General features: G+C 42.5%; 1 protein-coding gene across 1 annotated transcript in view; it reads right to left on the bottom strand.

Annotated features, from left to right (window-relative positions):
• Nucleotides 1–14,242, bottom strand: part of TRABD2B (TraB domain containing 2B) — a 258,490-nt gene that overhangs the window by 129,865 nt on the left and 114,383 nt on the right. The gene's annotated exons all lie outside the window — the stretch shown is intronic.

The following is a 14,242-nucleotide window of genomic DNA, read 5'->3' as shown; positions in this document are numbered from 1 at the left end:
TGGTGTTAAGACCTTTGACGTTGAGTACAAATGTAGCAGATGTAAGTATTTAAATAATACAGACGCACAGAGCATGATGATATCACAATATGCTACATGTGGGTTTTCAATGGACTGCAGGTAACTCTACTGTAGGGGCGTAACTACCATAGCGGCAGACCATGCGACTGCTATGGGGCCAAGGGAAAGAGGAGGCCCAGTCTTAGTTGGGATCATCTCCTACTGGAGGTGAAAGCTTGGTCAGGACTCTACCCTCTAAAGGAACAACTTTTAGCAAACGAGGCAGTAGAAAAATGGCCCCAAAGGTTATAGAAAAGGGTTTAGGCAGGAATCATTCTGTCCTGTGTGGGGGGCCTGGTTTGATTCTTGCTATGGGGCCCTTACTTCTCTATGTACGCCACTGTTCTACTGAATTTTCTGAAAGGGGTTGTCTGGCAAAGGATAACATTTTAGGTAGGTGGCTAAAAAAAATTAACACATAAAAGAAGCACTACTCACCTAACCAATCCCTGGACACTTACTGGGTCCCAGCTGGTCTTCACCTCCTGGTCCCGTCTCAACACACAAAAAATTTCAGGAAATAGCCACTCAGACATTAATTGGTTGAGATGGATTACCAATGCAGTCAGTGATTTGCAGATTGTGCTTTGCTGGGTGTTGAGATGGGACTGGCAAATCGAGACCAGTGAGGACCAGCAAGGCGACAGCGGTGGGGTATTACCGAGGTTAGTAAGACTTCTTTAATTCTTTTTAACTAGCTCACTTCTTTGTAAAAAAAAAAAAAAAAAAAAAGGTTATCCCACATTAAAGACTTTCTGTGCCAGGAGTTTTGCCGCTGATATTGTGCAACAATGGACAAGAACAGAGATAACTCAATCCCACCAATTTAGCATTTTAGGTGAAGTGGTCAATAGAAGTCAATTCTCCAAGACCATCATGCCTTAAAAATAGCTGCCAAAACTGTGTTTAGTCAGTATAAAATAGTCAATGTTCAAATCCCATCGTATGGAGGTCTGGGGTAGGTGGCCCTATATCAGATTGGCTTTATAACCATGGCAGTTTTAATTGAGTTCTCCTGTTCAGGGATAACCACTTCATGTTTTACAGGGCCTCTCTCATGTAGATGGGATTGCAGTGTTTTAAAAACTTGCCATCCTTAAAGGGAACCTGTCATCAACTTTATGCTGACCTCACTGAGGGCAACATAAATTAGTGACAGAAATGCTGATGTCAGCGGTGTGTCACTCATGAGCTAAAAGTCAGTGGTTTCCGAGAACCAGCATCATAATCATTGCAGCCCGGACCTTGAAAAGAGTCAAATCTACCTGAGAAGAGTCCTGGTTATTCATAATCTCCTGCTCTCCAGTCCATCTGCTGATGATTGGCAGTTCTCTCCTAGAGAGAAAGGGAGAAGACTAGGTAGAAGACTGTCAGTCATCAGCAGATGGGCAGGAGAGCAGAAATTCATGAATAACCATGTTTATTCTTAGGTGGCCATGACTCTTTTCCAGGCCTAGTCTGCAATGATTGTGATGTTGGTTCTCGGGAACCACTTACTTTTTACTTATAAATGACAGACCGCTGAAATCAACTCACCTGTCTCTACTTTATACTGCTGTTAGTATGGGCAGCATAAAGTTGATGACAGGTTCCCTTTAAATGACATTAGGAGGGGGGGGCCTGTAAACCAGAACTAGGTGGACACTCATATTTTTGCTTAGACTATTGAGATGTAGAACATAGAGAAGCCAGAAATCTTCGGGACACTAAGGCAGTGGACAACGATCGGTTTAGAACAGGCATGCTCAACCTGCGGCCCTCCAGCTGTTGTAAAACTACAACTCCCATCATTCCCGGACAGCCTACAGCAGGCCATGGTGTGAGTTGTAGTTTTACAACAGCTGGAGGGCCGCAGGTTGAGCATCCCTGGTTTAGAAGTATCTCTCGTGATGGAGATATCGGTGGTTCCTCCTGGATGGCCACTAAAGTAAGACATATGATGATTCTGCCCTGCCCTGCAGTCTACAGTCGTATAATCAGGCTCCAGCTGTTTGACGCCTGCTGCATTAATCATCCCAACTTCTTGCAGCTCAATCTCCATTCTTAAGGTTTGACATTCGCCATGATTCACTGCAGTAAAGACAGCTGTTGTTACACTGATTTATTTAGCCATTTGCCTCCTTAACGACCAGACACAGATCAGGAACTCAAGACACAGTCCAAGGCAATTAGCAGGCCATTAACCACCGGCACAGCTTGAAGCTGCACTGTAAGACATGGAGTCAGCACTGCACAGAACTCCCTGAAGTGCTTAGCGCTTGACACGCCAACTTTCCACTTCCATTGCTTAAAAAAACTGACAAAACCATGGTCGTGATCATAAATTTTAAAACTTGGCCATAATTAATTTAAATATACAAGACTGAGTGAAATCCCACCTATTAATCAGGCAATGCTTGGGGCAAGACTGCATTTAATCTACGTTTAGTAATGTCTGCACTCACAGACTCATAGAGGAAAAATTTGTAAAAAAATTCTTTCACTTTTTGGATGGGGAGCTATAATAGCTATAAAGGGTTTGTCTGATTTAGAAGCCTACCCTAGTAGTGAATTCTGAATTAATAGAGGCCCCCCATTCAGGACCTTCTCTAGTTAATGCTGAGAGTGACTTTTTCCCTGGAGTACCTTCCTTCTCCATGCACTACACTGGCAGCCTATTGGTTTTAAAGTAGTTGTTTGGAGGTTATCTTACTTCAGGTCTGTTGGATGGCTTGGGTGGACCTGCGCACCTAGATCAATATCATTTGGGAGACAAAACATTTTCTGATTGTCCTAACATAATATTTAATAACCTTTCTATACAGTTTTGTCATGTAAAAACTAATTTGCATAAACATTGGCATATAGGAAAGACATGCAAATGATCAGAATCTGCCTTGTTTTTCAGCTGAAAAACCATTTGCATGGGAAATTCGAGATCTACGCTACTCATGAACAGCGCCATCTATTGGTTTCATAGTCCTGTGACAAGACTGATAGTCTTGTCATAAGACTATGAAACCAATAGATGGCGCTGTTCATGACTCATACCTGGCTTTTGGCATATAGCCTTTGTGTGGTTGTCTATTATATGTCGTAGATAATAGGAGTCCAAGACGCATCTAGCCATCCTCTTAATGCTGGTTCCAAACCATTTTGATGGAGTTTCCATCAATTTCTAACCTTTTTTTGTGAACCAGACACCCTCTCTTCTTCAGAGCAGGGGGTGCCTGGTTTGATGCTCGGGTCTCCCATTGACTTTCATTGTATTAAATTGTACTCGAGCACCCGCAGTATTTGGCTGAGCACTTGGATGTGCGAGCATAGCGATGCTCGAGCCAAACAGAAGTTCGGCCGAGCATGCTCGCTCAACACTAGTAATCATGTGTGAAGGCCCCTTTATGCAGGCCAATGATCAGGGAAATTATTGAGAAAGAAAGTTTCAGGAACTCTCATTCCCGATAATTGTCTTGTGCTGCCGATCACCCAATGAACAAGCAAATGTGGACACGGAAATCATCCTTTACGCAGCACGTTCTGCTGCTCAGAAATAACGATTCTTTATGGGGATGAGTGATCACAACAGAGATCTCTTGTCCTCTTACATCGGAGATGATTGCTGCATGTAAATGTTGCTCTCACCTCCTATGACAAGCAGACAATTATCAGGAACGAATGAGGGCCTTTGCCAAACCAGAGACACCCATGTGTACCGTAGACAGCTGTTTCAGAGTTCTTGTCCCTGATCAGTAAAGAGTAGAGTTGAGCGAACCCAAACTGCAAAGTTCTGATTCATACCGAACTTTCCGAGTTCGGATACCCGGACCCGAACCTGGACTTTTTCACTGAAGTTCGAGTTCGGGTTTGGCGTTCGGGTGATTTCATTATTTTCCATTATAACATGGTTATAACGAAAAATAATAGCATTCTTAAAACAGAATGCTAAATAAAATGTCTATTGAGGGGTTAAAAAAACAAAACAAACTCACCTCATCCACTTGATACTTGATACTTGATCACGCAGCCGGTATCTTCTTTTCTTCAGGACCTGCAAAAGGAGCTGGGGTGACGTCACCGCGCTCAAGTTCTGGTCCCCATTGACTTAAATGGGGTCCGGGTTGAAGTTCGGGTCAAAGTCGGGTCCCGAACCTGAACTTTGACATGAAGTTCGGCCAAACTCGGCGAACCCGAACTTTCACTGGTTTGCTCAACCCTAGTAAAGAGCAGTGCATTGGTTGCTTGGAGGAGATGCCTTGGATGCAGCTGAGGGGGATACTGGTCCTCATTAAAGACCTAGTGGTGTATGGGAACTTATGTTTGAGGCAATGCTCCATGGGAAAAAATGCAAATTTGATCACATCAGCCAAATCAGAGACACCCATCTGAAGACCCCATCTGTTTTGGGGTTCTTGGCCCTTTTTTTGACACTGCACAAACTGCTGTCAGATGAAATAGTCTCCAGAATAAGAGAAGGAAAACATATGTGTGGTTACATAGGAATACATACGGTTTATTAGTTGGAGGGAAAGGCTTATAAATTCATTTCCACCTAAAGAAACATTGCACCGTATGGCTATCAGATGGGTAAATCATAATACATTCCTGAATCTAGATCCCATTAACGATCATGATCTGTAATGTTCAGAGCCTACCATTTACATAGTTCCCTTTATCCCAAATAAAACCAATATGTTGCACGCAGATAGACCTGACCCAAGTGAAATCCAGCTGCATTTTTATCTACATATATATATTTTTCATTGCATTCTTCCTACTTTTTATCCACATATAAAATATCTCGGCAGCTGTTTCACCGTCCACTTATCAGATATTCTCCCATATTTTTTATCTCACATCTGACAGAGAACATCCTAGATAATGAAGCCAGGGTCTCTGCCTCTTTTTATAGAGATAAAAAAAACTATTGCTTCCAAATCAAATCCGCTTTATCACTCATATGCATTTCTAAAGGATTTAAGTGAAGGATTAGTACAATATCCATAACAATTTCTGCATACCATAAAATTTCTTCCTTCAGTCCACTTGGGAGTATTCCAAAAATACATTTTCCCATCTTCATTTAATTTAGTTTTCAGTTGAAAAATGGACAAAGTTGGTAAGAAGCATCTTCAAAGAATCTGTACTAGGAAGACAACCCCTGTGCGTACATATTGATTTCCTAGAAGGGGCGTTCCTCACTCAGATCCACCATCCATGGACCAGAATGGAATAGCTATTTCTGGAGGCTTGAGTGATTCATGCATTACATGGACAACTATTCATTCGAATCAGGGAAGTAGCTAAAGGCTCATGGGCCCTGGTGCAAAGGTTCAGCTTGTGTCCTCCTTCCCTCAGTGCTTTGTGGCCAGGGACAGGGAAGTATATAGCTTTCGTGCTACCTGAGGTAAAAATTTAAACGGCAACCACCCAATACCAAATTCTTGACCTAACCCGTTCCCTCCGGCCAGAGGTGTAACTTGACCATCAAGCACTTTCTATAATACCGGTGTTTTCTTATGTGGCACAAGGGTCTCTGGGCCCCCTCAGGCTCCTGGGACCGGTAGCGACTGCCACCTCTGCACGCCCTATAGCTACGCCCCTGATTTGAATGGTTGTCATGTAATACTGCATTTACCCTGCAGAGGTTGCAGGTTTATCCAAATAATATCAGCAAGAATCGAATTTGGCAGGATGATTACTTTCTGACATGGGGTATTCTTCTGTAAAATTCATTGTATAACCATAAAAAATGCCAAAAATGTTTAATAGATGGCAACATATCAGAAACTCACCTGCCAGGAGAAAGGGCTTCCCTAAAATGTGTTTCCAGTTAGGCTTGGAAGTTACTGAAACAGTCACAGTTACCTTTCCATTCAGTCTCCTCTTGGATACAGATGAGGGTAAGAGGATCCCTGTTCTTCCAAAAAAGGGGAGACCAAGAGGTATACCCACCATCATCCAAGATTATAGCTAGGAATGTCTATGGTGGGAAAGTCCTTAATTACGTTAAGGTTCCTGATCAATTAGCCAGAGCACAAAGCCAATTGATTTTAATGGAAATTGTGTAATTTTTCATTTCTCCTGTGGTGGCACTATAGGGAAACTGAATGCATGCCAACTGATTCCCTCACTGATTGGGGCTGGTGATCGCTTTATCCTCTGGTGGCCCATCTACTTAAAAGGGATTATTAAAAGTAGACAACCCTCTTGAGATTACTTTATTCTGATTTAATTTAAAGAAGATCTAAGATCCAGAATCTCCTCTTTGAAGTATTTAAAAAAAAAAAAAAATTAACAAATGAGACACATACAGACTGGCTTCATTTCAAATGATGAAATTCTGGGTATTTTTCTATAGCATTCCGGAACCCTGTGCAAATATTTAACCAAATAATGAGTGGGACAGTGAGTGTTACTGCTCCATATTAAAATGCATTTAATAAATTAAACACTCACTGTGTTCCAATTTGTTATAAAGTGGTTACACATGTGGCATAGATTTCCATGCAGGCATGTGGACTGACTTGCCCAGAAACGTATGTTGTTGTTTAAGGGCATCTTAATCACTAACATAAAAACAGGGGGCACTGAAATATCTGCTACCACAGTATACTAGAGGTAGGTTACACTGCTAGTTCTTGAGGCCATTGATCCTTCAAAAGATCCTTCAAGAAAGGAGTTGAACCCAGGGGTGGGATTCAAATTTTTAACCACAGGTTCCCTACTCAACGGCGGACAAGCAGTGTCATGACATATATTTACATATACATACACCATATATATGCAACACACATAAATACACCATATACATTGTACACATACATAAATACACCAGATATACACTACCACCGAACTTTTAAAAAGCCTAAGGAGCTAAACTATGGAATGGAAGCTCTCAACTCCAGCTGACGCTATAATTTTAACAACCGGATCTGGAGAACCTGACTGAATACCATGCCTGGTTGAACCCCATGCAAACCAGACCCCATTGACATAACTGCATTGCAGGTTTAGAACACAACATCTATGGTATTGTACAAGTGCCTATGGGTCTGAAATATGGAACTATATGGACTCTGTGCACCATTCTACAGAGTCCATGAGGTTTTATTATGTACATGAACCAATACAGCAATATCTCTTGCATGCATGATGCTGTGCAGCACTCCAGTGCATCACCACACATGCAATTGAGAGGCTGCTGCTGGTTCTTCGTCTTTGACATGTGGTGTAGGCCCCAGTGCCACTTGGGACATGGAACCATTGGACCCCCTGCAACTACATGGCCATGACATGTCTCCATATTCCATTCCAAAAGTAAATGTGTCAGTGGATGACATTTATCAATCTGTATCTAAGATTGGTTGAGGTCTTTCATTGCCCTCATAGTAGGTTTGAGACTGGGATTAAATCAGAAATCTCTTATAATTTCAAAATCCAACACAGTAGTGTAGTTGCATAGGAGCCCAGGAGCTTCAAGGTACGCCTCAACATAGTAGGCTACCATCTCCGCTTTCTTTAACTTAATGGAGCTGCCATTCTTCTTTAACCCCTGTCCCGGTCCTGCTTTTCTTTTGCTACAAAATGACAAAATGCTGTACATGATGACAAGATGATCCTTTCTCCTTACAAGGCTATCATCTCTCTTTAATAAATGGACTGGGGCCGTCTCATTCTATCTCTTGATCACGATAGGGTCTTCACCATCTGATTCTCATTTTGTCTTTCATTTACTGAGGATCATGATATTGTTTCAGCCCGGCCCGAAACATCTGCTTCTCAGATTCCAGAATTCTGCTTTCACTTGAAGTTCTCTTAAGTGCCGGATAGCTTCTTAGACAAACCGTGACACTTTTATCACCGGAGATTACAGCACATTTGACATGAGATTCCTCCATCATTATCATATTTCTTTTTTCTTTTTTTTTGTAGTCAAATTTATTCTTGTGATGATATCTGCTGCCATAATTCAGCTCAACAATCATTGCTAACATACTCATTTATAAAATTATGTTTAAACAGTAGAATCAGTGACTGAATCACTTTCTGGTTTCAGTCGGTTCTTACGGGGAAAGTGTCATCAGAAAATGACCTATTATTCAAATCAAGTTTTTTTTAATTTAAATATACTTTTAACCCATTCCCAACCAGCGCCATAATAGTACGGCGCTGGCCGGGTCTTTAAAGATGCTTCTTTTAGCAGACACCCGCGGCTTATGTCTGCAACCGGCAGTAATGCCGATCGTGGACATTTAACCCCTCAAATGCCGTGGTCAATCCTGACCATGGCATCTGAGTGCGCTGAAAACCGAAAGCTTTCACTTTCGGTTGTGCTCCGGCTCCCCGTGTTGCGATCGGAGGAGCCGGAGCGTGTGTGCAGCAGCCCCTGTCTTTGTAAATGACAGGAGGCTGCTGCATAGTATTTCCTATGGAGCCCTTGCCTATAATAGGGCTCCATAGGAAAGTACTAAAATCATCATAGATTTCAATGCAAGTGCATTGGAGTCTCTGATAATAGCAATCAGATGATTGATTGTTATAGTTCCCGGACAGGGTTAAAAGCAGAGTGTGCTTGGCGTGCATGCTGCACCTGCATTCCCTGGACTTTGTGTGGCTGTCATGGCCCATAAACAGGTAGGAACTAGTGTTAGGGACCACTCCATAGAGGCGACCTTGACATGGTGAGTGGCTTATTACGCTTTGGCCAAAATGTACACCAATGTCTCATCCAGCATAGAGGCAGGGCAGAATGCTGGTTGCAGAGTGCTATTGCATTTGTATTTTAAGCCATCTTATGGCTTAATATGTGAACAGACAATAAAAAAGTTATGGCTCTGGCAGGGAGTGCAAAATGAAAACTCCAAAAAAAAAAAAATCCGGGGGTGAAAGGGTTAAAGGTTATGTACACCTTTGGGGCATTTTTTTTTCTGATTGCACTGTACGCATTTTTAGCTAAAAATATTTTTTCAATTGGTCTTTATTACAAATATGGAGCCCTTTTCTCTACACAGGGCTGAAATGCTCCAAAAGAGGGATCTGAAATTTCTCTCTGCTCCTTCAGCCAGCTAATCTGACTGGCTCCTTATCTCTGACATTATAAACACTCTTTATAACTTAGTTCTCATCTTACAGATAAGAATGTGGCTTAAATAAGTGCTTATGGCCTCTTAGTAAATTAGAGATAAGGGTTATTAGATGATCGGCACAAAGTAAAAAGTAATAAGTACTATTCACACAGCTTGAAAAACTTTGTGACAGAATGGCTCAATATTGTTTATAAAAAAATTCTTTTATCACATCAAAACTAGATTACAAAAATCCTGAAATTTTGCTGTTTTTTTTTTTACTCTGACCACTGAGCCTAATAATAGTCTGATCTTTCTTGTTTGGAAGAGATCACCTCTCAGAAGTCATCTCATCACCAACACAGGCAGGATTGCAAGGAAAGATAACAGCTATAAATAGATAACACAGTAGTGATACACCGGCGCTTGCACTGGGTTAAACTGACGCAGCGGTACCGCAACGGTATCGCCACCGTTGGATATCAAATAAATGATGTATGCAATATATGTGTAGGTACTGCGCGACTTGTACTCCCTATTACTTTCTCAATCAGGATGGCACCATGAAGATACGCAGTGGATATAACAGGAACTTACAGTTCAGTTGTGATGTCTTAATCCTAGATGTTCTTCTGTGGGCACTGTTCTTCTGCGTCTTTCCGGTTCTCTTCTTTTTTCTTTTTTCTTTCTTCTTTTTTCTTTTATTTTTGGTGCCGTCCGGGATGAGGGAAGGTTGAGGGAGCTGGGCCCTAATACTAACAACTATTTTAACTAGAATTGTTTCTTGAGCTTGCCCCGGCCGGTGGCACAGCTCGTGGTTTTAAAAAAGCCGCTTATTCGCGCTCGCTCGGAGCGCTGCGTGACGTCACGGCAGTGGCTACGGTGGACCAGGAGGACCAAAGTTTTCTCCAACGCGTTTCAATTAGTTCGCTAATCTTCGTGACGAAGATTAGCGAACTAATTGAAACGCGTTGGAGAAAACTTTGGTCCTCCTGGTCCACCGTAGCCACTGCCGTGACGTCACGCAGCGCTCCGAGCGAGCGCGAATAAGCGGCTTTTTTAAAACCACGAGCTGTGCCACCGGCCGGGGCAAGCTCAAGAAACAATTCTAGTTAAAATAGTTGTTAGTATTAGGGCCCAGCTCCCTCAACCTTCCCTCATCCCAGACGGCACCAAAAATAAAAGAAAAAAGAAGAAAGAAAAAAGAAAAAAGAAGAGAACCGGAAAGACGCAGAAGAACAGTGCCCACAGAAGAACATCTAGGATTAAGACATCACAACTGAACTGTAAGTTCCTGTTATATCCACTGCGTATCTTCATGGTGCCATCCTGATTGAGAAAGTAATAGGGAGTACAAGTCGCGCAGTACCTACACATATATAAATAGATAACACAGAATCATCCATTCACAATAGGTGATGGACAAAGCTTTTCTACTCCCCTCCTTGCACAATGAAATCAATTACAGGCCACAGAGCATGCCTGCAACACTATCTGAACTTTGTAACTTTATGATGAGTGGCTCTAAAAAGTGACTTGGGCAAAGAAAGTGAAAGTAAATTGTATGGATTCTCATTGCTACGAACAGGGCCATATGACATCTAATTCACTGCAGAGAACAGATATGAAGCAACTACCTGTGTTATAATATGTGCGACCACCTTAGTGAGGTGGACAAAAAAATAAGGAAAGGAACAAACGGCAGGTGGCGCTATACAGAAACGTTTTGTAGAATAACTCAGTGGCTATAATAAATGTTGAATTAGATGCAATTACAAAAGTATTCAGATCCAGGTGTTGGTTTAATAAAATGTAGAATATGTTTTGTGGCACAACCGATTTAGGCCTCTTTCCCACGGGTGTGTGCGCCCCGTTGCCGTATTGAGGACCGTATTTGCGGATCCGCAATACACGGGTGCCGTTCCGTGGCCATTCCGCATCACGGATGCGGACCCCTTTACTTCAATGGGTCCGCAAATCCGGAGATGCGGAATGGTGCGGAACGGAAGCACGGAACGGAACCCTACGGAAGCACTACAGAGTGCTTCCGTGGGGTTTCGTCCCGTACTTCCGTTCCTCAAAAAGATAGAACATGTCCTATCTTTTTGTGGAACGGCCGGATCGCGGACCCAATCAAGTGAACGGGTCCGCGATCCGATGCGGCTTCCCCCACGGACTGTGCTTATGCATTGCGACCCGTGGGAAAGAGGCCTTAAGGACTGTAATTGATGTCTTTGTAAACTTTAATGAAATAGTCTCTCAAATGTGATCACTTTTGTAAGTAAAATCTTTATCGACACAGTATAAAAATCCTAAAGTATTGATGACTTAGAGCAGATTAATAGAATAACTTTTACTCACCTACAAACCGCTGTAGAGTCAAAAAATGTAAAAAAAAAAAAATCTCTCCAGAACGAGATGGCAGTAGTTCAGAGTCTACCATGATCCTTATGAGACAAGGCATAATAATGAATCAGACCATCACTGATAACAATCTTATGCTACTAAATGAATGAGTCAGCGAAAGAGTAACACAAGAGGTCATTTCAGACTGTCAGTCAAGCACACAGGCCGTCCATTTATCATAACGTCAACTTGTAGCCTCAGGCCCCCCCACACTACTATCCAAAGGTCACTGCCCACCGGCCACAGACAGGAAGGAGTATGACAACAAATATGGAAGTGTTTTTCCAAAGTTTTCTGCCGCTTTAAGTTATCTGTAAAGGGGAACTGTCACTTGGTTTTTGGATTCAACATTTTGTTATCATTTTGTTTTCATAAAAAAATTTACTTCAATATGAATACTTTTAAGTTCTAAGTTTTTAGTAGGGATATTAACTGCTTTTGCAACGCAGCACGGTGGCTCGGTGGTTAGCACTGGTGCCTTGCAGCGCTGGGGTCCTAGGTTTGAATCTGACCAAGGACAACATCAGCATGGAGTTTTTATATGTTCTCCCCAGGTTCTCCGGTTTCCCCCCACACTCCAAAGACATACTGATAGGGAACTTAGATATGAGCCCCATTGGGGACAGCTTGATGCTAATGTCTGTAAAGCGCTGTGCATAAAAAGAATACATAGTAGCAATGTAACTAATATGACTGCTGAAGAAGCTCCTTTGCAGTGTAACCACTGTAGAAACCTCAATGACAGCCATACTGGTTGCCATCAGACACATCAAAATGGACAAATAGAATCGAATCCCATACAATAGCATTATATATGTTGAGAATTTTCCCATACAGGTGCATTTTTTAGATCCATGGTCTCCAACCCTTGACTGTTGCAAAACCAAGATACTGAGAGTTTTAGTTTTACAACAGCAAGGAGAACCACAGATTGTAGGCATATAATTGCATAGTTGTACAACATTCACTGATAACAATGTATCTCTGCAAAATATATAGCAACATATAGAATGGACATCTCCTTTAAGACTCCTTGACATTGGGTAATGTGTAGTAATCCATTGAGTGGCGAATGACTCAGAGGGCTTAAGCCGAGAGAGTATGTTAGTGCAGCGACTTATTCCGATAATCATTAGACTACCAGGCAATGCGCTGGCCTTCCCTTTGAATATAAACTAAGAATTGCTCTTAAGCCTTTAGTTATGATGAGAGGACTTATGTGCAAAGACTCGGGAAGTCCATATAATTGGGCTTTGTTGCTGCACATTCCTTCCAAATCTTTTCAGACGAATCAACAAGCCTAGTGCTCATGAGGGCCAACCAGAGGGACAGAGCTGTAATCCCATTATTTCCCTGGGCAAATGAGAGCCACGTGTAGAGTAAGTGTGTCATAAGGGCATGAAGGGGGAAGGTAGAGCCAGTTGTGAGCAGAGGTTATTCACGTCCGACTGACTCAATCTAAACATAGTGGAAGGCGGCACATAGGGGACCAGTGTAGGGTAAGCAGTATTGTCAGCTGCTGAAAATATTAAAAAAGAAGTAAAGGACTGAAAAATCGCCTTCTTGTCCTCTTGCTAACAGTAAATTATGTAGCTAATTTCTACTTTAAAGGGAATGTGACATCAGAAAATGACAAAAGCATGTTTTATTTAATGATTTTTGGCAATTTTTTTTAAATTGCCATGTAAGTAACTATATAAAAAAAATCATGAAATTCTGCTGTTTTCAATCTAGCCAATGAGCCTCAAAACAGGCTTACACTTCAACAGTCATTTCAATATCATCCCAGGTGGGATTACAATAAAAGGTGACACAGGGTCCACTATTAACAATAGGTGATGCTCACAGCTCAGCCCCTTCACTCCCTTCACAATGGCTTCTGCACAGGTCACAGAGTATGACTACAGCACTCGGTCATAGAAGTCAATGTTACGGGCGGTGGGTGTGGATGCACTGTACCAACCATCTGGTTTGGCTTTGAGCTAAAGCCAAAGCCGTTATCTTGGCAGTCCCTTGGTATGTACCCTGTAACACCTATACAGGGATCTGGACTTGGCTGTGGGGAAGCTGCCAGGCTGCTACATATTGAGATTGTCCTGGAATTGTTGGCGGATGACCCAGGAGGGGTCAGAAACACTGGTGTGAAGCACCAAGGGGTCATGCAATTTATATAGTATGCCAGGGCAGGCAGCCTACAAATCTATCCGTGAGGCAAGTCTAGGGTCAGGGCAGGCGGCAGTAGGGAAACCTGAGAAACAGGCAAAGGTCAGGGCAAGCGGCCATAAGTGAGAGTTGGTAGTCAGGATAGAGTACGGTACATGGGTAGTCAGACAGAGAATATACCTTTGCAGATTACTAGTGACTAGAAAACCTAAAGCTAAGGCACCCTTCCATTGTAGATGTCACCTTACATACACAGGAGTGACCAACCATTGGCTGAGGAAGGATTTGGACGTGCATACTGGTCCTTTAAAAGGTTGGGAGTGAGTCTGCACCCTATGATACAGGCCTGAAGGCCTTTAGACTGAACATGCAAGCCACAGCCTACAGAGGACACCCGTTACTGCAACCACCGTGGCTGGGAAATGAGGAGCATGATGGAGAACAGAGGAGACGGCAACTTGAGTAATGGGGCATCAGGGCAACAGTCATATCCAGTCTAAAGGTTCTTATGGCCCTAGTGTAAAGCATATCTCTGAACAGCCAAGCAAGGAGGCATCTTGGGAGTCATA

The sequence above is a fragment of the Bufo bufo genome, chromosome 9, assembly GCF_905171765.1.
Source record: "Bufo bufo chromosome 9, aBufBuf1.1, whole genome shotgun sequence".
NCBI classification, from domain to species: Eukaryota; Metazoa; Chordata; class Amphibia; order Anura; family Bufonidae; genus Bufo; species Bufo bufo.
This window is presented reverse-complemented; position numbering and strand designations above follow the sequence as displayed.